Below are 10,427 nucleotides of genomic sequence, written 5' to 3' on the forward strand. Positions count from 1 at the left end.
GGATGGAGATTATTAAGTAAAAGGTAAACTCCTAGTGAGTCAAGTCAATGAAATAGTTTCAAATTGACTGCGCCGCCACCAAACCGACGATAATTCATTTTGGATAATAATTAAAACAAAATCATTTATAATTGCAAGGCCCTCCATACCTGTAATACTAAATCGCCGTACAGACTTCTCCGAAAGAGCATACACACCGGTTTCAATTCCAACTTGAAGACAGACATTATTTTTCATTTATGCTGTTAATACGTTGATAAAAGCATAAAGCTTATAATATAAAATCTTATATATGTATTGAGTGTATAAGTACGTAAGCATGTAAGTATATATACACACACATATACATATAATTTTTATATATATATATATATATATATATATATATATATATATATATATATATATATATATATATATATATATATATATATATATATATATATATATATATATATGTATATATATATATATATATATATATATATATATATATATATATATATATATATATATATATATATATATATATATATATATATATACATATATATATATATATATAATTCATTTTAGAAAAGTAATTTAATCTTGCGCATGGATTCCCTAGTAGTCGCAGATATTGAAAGGGAGATAATCATTTCTTCAGAATATTTGGTAGGATTGGATATTTGAAATTGAAATTCAGAAATTATAAGGAAAAATATATACATAGAATTCACATTCTCTTTTTTGTATACTTATTACGAAGTTCTTCACATTTCAAGACGGTGGCAATCATATACAGTACTATTTCATTCCTTTTTGAAATCATCAGCATGATAGAACTTGTGACTTATTGTACTGAATCAAAAGTTTTGCAATATTTTGGTAACTAATTTGCAAGCAATAATCCAAGGGAGCTAGGTTCGGGCTCTATGCTGGTGTAGCATCAATTCGATTCCCTCAAGATCTTGAAGTTTATTCCGCGTCATTCGAGCGGTACGAAGTCATGCGCTGTCTTGCTGAAAAAGAGTTCGCTTTCTGTTTACCAATGCCGGGTATTTTTGCCGCACAATGGCATACAATAGCTGCAGCTGTTGGAAACGATGGTTCGAACGTCCGGAACGAACTCGTGAATTATCCCCTCATAATTCCACCAGACGCAGAGCATCAGTTTCCGGGAGCTGGCCCCTGCTTAACCACTGTTTATATACTTTGGGATTGCGAGAAAATATCTCCATCAGATTATTACTGGTTCCGATCCATGGCTCACTTCCTGGACTCGCGACACTTCATCTACCAAGAGGAGGTGGAAGCTTCAATGAAGGACAAGAACTGATATCAACGTGAGATCAAAGAACTGACAGAAAGGTGTCTTCAGACGCTGCAACATGATGGCCTCTACTTTGAATTCTAAGCTGTTATTGTTGTGACTTGATGGTTAAAGCAAATAAGTAACCAAAATATTTTGACTCAGCACAATATTAATTATGCTTTTTATTAAGTGAGACATTTCATTACAAGCGAAAATAACTACAATAAGAAGGAATTTAAGGAATGTTTTTTCCTTTCTTTTCTTCTTTAAAACGAGAGGGAGAGAGAGAGAGAGTTCCTCGTCTTTACATAACTGTTTCCCGGGGAATCGTACCGTGTGAAAATCACGATTACCTGAAATCTCAGAAGAGTCTAAAAGCCGGTTTCAATTAAAGCTGAAGACATTGTAATCTATTTATTTGGCTAATGATTTGGGAAACGTAGGATACACACGAGTATCCGTGACAGCTGTTTTGATTGTTGGTATAAGGGACCGGCCATGCTATTTCGTGATAATTTAGGTCTTTTGGCTTAGATTTGTAACAAATAGTTATCCTTCTTCTGCCTAGAACTTTGTTATATCTATATATAAAAGTTGTATACATTTTTATACAATAAATTCGCTTCTTGAGGTCGACTTTGCCTTTCATCCTTCGAGGTCGATCAATCAAGTACCAGTTGCATACCGGGCTCAATCTAATCGACTAGCCCCCTCGCCCAAATATTTCGGACCTTGTGCCTAGAATAGAAAAGAATTATTCGCTTCTTAGTTCTCAATATGACCGCTTTTTTATTTGGACTCACCAATCCAGCATCATCGTGTGTGTGTGTGTGTGTGTGTGTGTGTGTGTGTGTGTGTGTGTGTGTGTGTGTGTGTGTGTGTGCGTGTGTGTGTGTGGGTCTGTGTCTGTGTCTGTGTGTGTCTGTGTGTGTCTGTGTGTGTCTGTGTCTGTGTCTGTGTGTGTCTGTGTGTGTCTGTGTGTGTCTGTGTGTGTGAGTGTGTGTATAGCCACCACTTCCAACCACATCATATATATATATATATATATATATATATATATATACATACATTCAATTAGAGGATGTGTAAACTTCATGAAGAAATGGTTCCTTCGAAAGAAATACTTGTTCAATACCTGGCATTTTGGGGGAATGAATTTCCCTAAAATAATTGGTATATATAAAAACATAGTTTATATTCATTTAACAGAAGAAAAGAAAATGGAGATTAGGAACTTAATAATTGTTTGTTATTGAAGATGACCAATTTGCTGTTAATAATAAACAATTATTAACTTCTTAATCTCCATTTTCTTTTCTTTTCTTTTAGATAGATAGATAGATAGATAGATAGATAGATAGATAGATAGATAGATAGATAGATAGATAGATAGATAGATAGATATTGGATGTGGTGGTAATGGCGTTCGTGTGGTACTGGTGAAAGACTAATAACTCTTGAAATGTGTGTATACACCGATTGCCCGTTTTAACTATACGTTTACGAAATGTCGTAAATTACAGTGCCGTTACTGAATTCTCTAGGAAATCTATGGAAATAAACTTAAAAGTGGACACACACACACACACACACACACACACACACACACACATGATAGGCGCGAGAATACCAATGTGGTTAAAGAGCTGCTTTCCAACAACGTTGTTTCAGTTTCAATTTCAATGCGCGACCTTAGCCGATCGAGTTTAGCCCCGGACGGACCAATGCCTTGAGAGTGAATTTAATAGACAAACTGTAAGCAAGGGGGTCGTATATCTGTGTGTGTGTGTGTGTGTGTGTGTGTGTGTGTGTGTGTCCACTTTTAAGTTTATTTCCATAGATTTCCTATGTAATTCTCTGTGCACCCAACAGCGCTTGGCCACCAGTGCTGGTTTGTTTACGTTCTCATAACTTAACGGTTCGGCAAAAGAGACTAAAGAATAAGTACCAGACTTAATAAACACAGGTGTCGATTTGTTCAATATCTAACTCTTCAAGGTGGTGCCCCAGCTTGGCCGCAGTCAAATGACTGAAACAAGTAAATAATAAAAGATTATATATATATATATATATATATATATATATATATATATATATATATATATATATGTATACAGCCATAACTATACATATGCTCATATGAATACGTTAATGTATATGTGCGTGCCTGTATGTGTGGGTGTACATTTTTGTCACCAATCAGATGCATTCATTAAAATATGTGTGAATAGCGGAAGAAAGTACAGCATTACAAATAAAACGTTGACTTTTCGTTTCAGGAAAAGTCATTCCCCTGTCACTCTAACAATTTGACAATGAAGCACATTTATAAATGAGAACAATAGAAAGAAGAGAAAAAGTCACGTATTTCCGCTTTGGTGTTAGACAAGTTTTCAAAATTTGAAACACGGGTTTTAAAAAACTAATACGTAATTGGCTGTGTGGTTAAAGAGCTCAGCTTTGTGCCAGTATGCGGCACCATGGACAAGAGTGTATTACTACAGCCTCGGGTAGGTGGAAACTGTTAGGGGGACCGTTGTATATAACTGGGGTTCTTTTTTTAACCAACACCGCTTTAGTATTGGCTTTTTGACATGTTGTACATGCGCTTCCCAAACCACATGGTTCCAGGTTCAATCGCACAGCGTGGCACTAGGGTCAAGTGTCTTCTACTATACCCTCGGGCCGACCAAAGTCTTGGGAGTAGATTTGGTCGACGGAAACTGAAAGAAGCCCGTCGTATGTGTGTGTGTGTGTGTGTGTGTGTGTGTGTGTGTGTGTCTTCGACCCACCACCACTACTGGACAAACGGTGTTGCCGTGCTTACGTCCCTGTAACCTAGCGGTTCGACAAAAGATACTGAAAGAACGGGTACCATGCTTTAAAAAAAAGAGTAACGAGGTCGATTAATTCGACTAAAAATTCTTCAAGGCAGTACCCCAGTATGGCCGCAGTTAGAATGACTGAAACAAGTAAAAAATAACGATGCAGGTTTCAAATTTCAGCACAAGGCCAGCAATTCCGGAAAGCGGGTGAGTTTATTACATCGACCCCCAGTGCTCAACTGTTACTTATTTTATCGATCTCGAAAGGATGAAAGGCAACGTCGACCCCGATGATATTTGACGAAATGCCGCTAAACATTTTGCCCAACGATTTTGTCAGCTCGCTGCCTGAATCTTCTCTGCTCTAGGCACAAGGCCCGAAATTTTTTGGGAGGGGACCAGTCGATTAGATCGACCCCAGTACACAACTGGTACTTAACGTATCGATCCCGAAAGGATGAAAGGCAATTTCGACCTCGGCGGAATTTGAACTTAGGACATAAAGGCAGACGAAATACCGCTAAGCATTTCGCCCGGCGTGCTAACGATTCTTATTTCTTTACTGCCCACAAGGGGCTACACACAGAGGGGACAAACAAGGACAGACAAAGGGATTATGTCGATTATATCGGCCCCAGTGCATAACAGGTACTTATTTAATCGACCCCGAAAGGATGAAAGGCAAAGTCGGCCTCGGCGGAATTTGAACTCAGGACATAAAGGCAAACGAAATACCGCTAAGCATTTCGCCCGGTGTGCTAACGTTTCTGCCAGCTCAACACCTCAATGGCAAGCTGTTAATAACATTAACTAAAAACGCAGCTGGTGAGAGTTCACTAATGAAGTGTATTCATTAAAATGTGTGTCTCTGGCGGTGTAAAGTACGACATACAAATGAAACGTTGATTTTTCAGATTTTTAGAAAGTCGTTCACCCATAACTGTCACCGCTTGATAAATTCTCCGCGTTTATACACGAGAACAATAGAAAGGAAAGAATTGATCACGTATTTCAGATTTGAATCGAAAATCAAAGCTACAGCAAGCCATTGTGTGTGTGTGTGTGTGTGTGTGTGTGTGTGTGTGTGTGTGTGTGTGTGTGTGTGTGTGTGTGTGTGTGTGTGTATACATAGATGGATGATAGATATACATACATACATACATACATATATATATATATATATATATATATATATATATATATATATAAAGTATATATGAGAGGGCGTTTGTGTGTTTATATAAGTACATGTATGTGTTATGTGTATGCGTATGTGTGTGTGAGTTTGTGTGTGTGTGTGTGTGTGTAACAGAAGGAAAGAGGTGTTGTGTAACGTATATGTATATGTATATTTTTTTATTCTTTTATTTGTCGTTTGATTGCACCTATGTGTATGTGTATAAAAACGTGTATATATGTGTGTGTGTGTGTGCGTGTGTGTGTGTGTGTGCGCGCGTGTGTGTGTGTGTGTGTGTGTGTGTGTGTGTATAAACATTTCATGTATATACATAGAAGATGGGATGTGTAATAAGATATTTTCTTCCGAACCACATGGATCCAGGTTCAGTCCCACTTTATGACATCTTGGATAAATGTCTGAGCCGAGCAATGCCTTGTAAGTGAATTTGGTAGACGGTGTAGTGGTTAAATGTGTGCATCAGGTGAACAGATGCAAAAGGTATGTGCATGCCTTTGAAGTAAACAAATAGATAGATAGATAGATAGATAGATAGATAGATAGATAGATAGACAGACAGACAGACAGACAGACAGACAGACAGGTAGATTACATAAGCGAAACATAAGCATTAGCTTGAGCATGCGCGTGTATCTATGTACGTAGTTGTGTTTATGTATGTACGTCTTCGACTTTCACACACACACATACACGGTAGTCAATATATATATATATATACACATACGAAGTTGCTGCCGAAAGCAAGTAACCTGTTGTGTTAACTATGTCACGCGACAGACAATAATATAACAATACATATAAACAAAAATAGAACTACACGTCTGTCATTCAATCGCTTATTAGCTATTATCATTTATTTTGTTACAAACTTACCGGTTCTCGCGATAGCTCAGTTGGTAGAGCGGAGGACTGTAGAGGTATAATGTACAACTGTCATCCTTAGGTCGATGGTTCGAATCCGTCTCGCGAGATCGTTAATTTTTTTTTGCACAATCTTATTTGGTTTACAATATTCTCAATGTGAATAATGCGTCGTGAGCTGTCAGAATCGTTACCACGCGACATTTTTTCTGAGTTCAAATTCTTCAGTAGTTTATTTTGCCTTTCATCCTTTCTGGTCCGATAGAATAAGTGTTATGGGAGCACTGTTGTCGATATAATCGACTTAAACGCTTTTCCCGAAATTGCTGTCCTTCTGCCAAAATGTGAAACCAGTATTTCATATATATGTGTGTGTGTGTGTGTTTATGTGTTTATAAATTTTTATATGTCTATGAATTTTTATATATTTATAAATTTTCGTGTATATGTATGTATTTATAAATTCTTACTAAAATTTTTTTATATATCACATAGATGAATGCATCTATGTATGTACATTGTATACCATGGAGAATTTCGTTAATATGGGTTGAATGGATCGCCTTTGAATTTGCCTTCTCTCCTCCTTAATTTTCTATATTCAGGAACAATCTTTCAGAACTGTAGAAGGAGAAGTGGTGGGGAGAGAGATCTTTTTCTTTTCCTATATTATGCCAGTATGCCCACTCTTTCAATGTATATAAGATGTAAAAGAAAACGCAGAACAAAATATCACCATCATCAATCCCTGGACATTACTGTCCCAAGTCCTAGGACCCATAGACTAGTTACCTGGTTTCCAAAGCGTATAAGTGAAAGAGATCACAACAATCTTCCTGGACAGGACGCCAACCCGTCGCAGGCTAACTCAATTGCAGCTGAGTCCAATCCGGACTAGAAAAACGTGAAATAAAGTGTTTTACTCAAGAACACAAGGCAGCGCCTAGTGATGGAATCGAAATCAGGATCTTGCGATCTCGAGATCAACACCCTAACCACTAGGCCACACGTTTAGGAAGCTAGCTGAACGCCGTATTACACTATCATTAGTCTAATCATTCGTAAATCAGAAAGGGTGCAAGGGGCTATAAAACGTGGAAATAGACGATACGGTATTCGTGTCATGTATGATTGTACAAACATCGAACGAAGGTGGTTTTCGTTTACAACCATTAGGCGTTATATGAATGTTATGGGATTTTATTTTCCTTTCCCCTGTAGAAGCGGTGTAGTTTTTCAATAATTGTGTTTGTCATTGCCTTTCGCTTCTCAATCATCTTGAAGACTTGTTAACCCGTTTCGAAGCAAATAACTCTTTTAAATCAGCTTTTTTCGTCTGCTTCAATACTGAATGTTCCATCTTGCTTTCACCGCCATCTTTACGATCGAAATCGTAGTTGATATAATTGAAGGTGCATAATTTTAATATGGGAGGTGATAGATTATCTTGCCTGTTGCCTGGTTGGCACTCAATTATATGTATGAAAAGGGGTAAAAAATATATTCAAAGTTCAAAAATGATAAACCAAAGATGTAGAGGATGAATAGAATAACAAAAAAATGTGAAGCACTACGATGAAAATATTTTTCGTATTAATTCAAATAACACTGGAAAGGATTAAAATAAAAAAAGTAAAAAGCAAAGGAATTTATCTGTCAATCCTATATTACATTTGTTTCAAATTATGGCAGCCGACTTGTATGGGGAATAAATATACAAACATGAATACAGCGAGCGAATTCAGTTATACAGTAATCCCTCGCCACATCGCGGTTTACCTATCGCGGTTTACATATCGCGGTTTACCTATCGCGGTTTATTATTTAACCTTACGTCGATTCCTCCGTGGTATTGTTTTACATTCATAATAAAATAAATATATACAAATTAGAAAAATAATATAAAAATATGCAGTACAGTACTGTTTCTACTTCGCGGATTTTCACCTATCGCGGGGGTTTTGAACGTAACACTCGCGATAGTCGAGGGTTTATTGTATTCCCGCATATATGGCAAAAGGTAGTGAGTTATAGCAAATGTATAACTGCCACATAAGTCATGCATAAATGCGCACGCACTTCAATGTACGGGTTGTGTCTATCCTCGCGTTTTAATTGGTTTACGCTGCTTTTAAACTAGTCTCTGTTCTAGTGGAGGTGGTGGATTCCCGTATCGGAGCAGATGTTTGTTGAAGTGTTCAATTTTGTGTATGAATGCCTAAGCGATAATCTGATTAAGCTGGGGTTTTCAAGAAAAAGAAGTCAACCAACTAACTCGCAACGCTGCAAATACAATCTGTAAGCGGAACAGTAAAAATATGCAAGACTTTTCTCAAGTTTAAAGTGTGACATTGTTTCTGTACCAATATTCCCACGATGGAGCTTTGTAGCTGTTTTAGAAGCCAGTTCCTTATTCAGATGAAGAATTTAAATAATTAAACACATACATAAATACATACACAAATTTGTACAAGCACTGACTCCAAATATTGCACATATACAAAGACACATGTAAAAATACCCCGTTGATGTTGTTGAAATTCCAATGAATGACCCTTGGATCTAGGTTAGAAACCGGCTCTTTCTCTATTGGCAAGAAATCATGAAATAAAACCGAATAACAACATACCTTACACACACACACACATTATATGCTTTTATATCTCTCCTATATTTTTATGAATGCTTAGTTTTATTCTTTATAGCGTTGGAGAATCTTTACGCCTGTACGGGCATGATTTATATTGATGTGTATAAATATATATGATTCAATTACATTGATTGAATATCTTCATTTATGCGTTCGGGAATCTGGTTGACTGCCTGGGATTTGCGTTTTCATTTTCCTCTACTTTGTATTTTTTCATACATACATACATGCATACATGCGTGTGTATATGTGAATTATGACAGTAGTTGTGGAAGTGGCCATCATGAGAATGCATGCATTTATATGTGTGTGTGTGTAGATTTGCAGAAGTATATGTGTCGATGGTGGTACACCAAGAGAAACGAAGGGAAAAGGCCAAAACTAATTCTTTGAAAGTTGTATGCATACGTGCAGGTAAAAAAATGTGCACGTAAATTCGTAGGTACATGCATACACACACACCACACAAATGCGATTATGCATACACACATACATACGTACACACATATACACATGCACTCACTCAGGTACATATATATATACACACGCTCCTCTCTTCTCTCTTCTTTCCCATTAAACAATTAAGAGGCGATTGGTGGAATTGGTAAATAAACGCTTGGTGTTTGCACATATTTCAGTGGTTTAGGGAGAAAATTTGTAATAGATTTGAAGGGAGGAACGGGGACAGACAGACAGATGGACGGACAGATATACGGATGGACGAGCAGACAGACATACAGACAGCTAGATAGATAGACAGACATACAGACAGCTAGATAGATAGACAGACAGACAGACACACAGACAGACACACAGACAGACACACAGACAGATAGATAGATAGATAGATAGATAGATAGATAGATAGATAGATAGATAGATAGATAGATAGATAGATGGGAATGGATTCTAAAATCAGATCCACAAACATGGCCGATTCGTTAATGTCTATTAATCTATTAGTTTATTACACACATATATATATATACACGGCTATATATATACATAGTGAGAGAGAGAGAGGGGGTGAAGAGACAGACAGAGACATGTGTATGTATATATAGATATGTAAGCATTTGTACAATGGTGGTGGTGGTTGTGATGGTGGCGATGGTAATGATGATTATAATGACGACGGCAACAGCGATGGTGATGATGACGGGGTTAGGGGCGGGAGGAAGAAGGAAGAGGGGAAGGAAGAGGGTGGTGGTGGTTGTTGTGGTGGTAATGATGATGATGATGATGGTGCTGGTAGTGGTGTTGGTGGTGCTGATGGTAGTGATGGTGGTGGTGGTGTTAGTGGTGGTGGTGGTAGTGGTGTTGGTGGTGGTAGTGGTGATGGTGGTGGTGGTGGTGGTGGTAGTGGTGGTGGTAATGATGATGATGCTGATGATGATGAGGGTGATGTATTTACGTGGCGGTGTGTAGGGGAAAGGTCAGGGGTTATTGTAGAGGCTGTTGTTGTTGGTGGTGGTGGTGGTGGTGACGATGATGAGAGTGATGTATTTACGTGTCGCTGTGTAGGGCGATGGGTTAGAGGTTATTGTGGTGGTGGTGGTGGTGGTGGTGGTGGTGGTGGTGACGACGACGATAACG

General features: G+C 37.6%; 1 non-coding gene across 1 annotated transcript; it reads left to right on the forward strand.

Moving 5' to 3' along the window:
- The first annotated feature begins 6,198 nt into the window (after window positions 1-6,198).
- On the forward strand, window positions 6,199-6,291 carry Trnay-gua (transfer RNA tyrosine (anticodon GUA)). The gene is made up of 2 exons: window positions 6,199-6,235; window positions 6,256-6,291. It is a non-coding gene; the product is annotated as a tRNA-Tyr (tRNA).
- The last annotated feature ends 4,136 nt before the right edge of the window (window positions 6,292-10,427 follow it).

Source organism: Octopus bimaculoides, chromosome 4 (genome assembly GCF_046866305.1).
Source record: "Octopus bimaculoides isolate indiv1 chromosome 4, ASM4686630v1, whole genome shotgun sequence".
In the NCBI taxonomy this organism is placed as follows: Eukaryota; Metazoa; Mollusca; class Cephalopoda; order Octopoda; family Octopodidae; genus Octopus; species Octopus bimaculoides.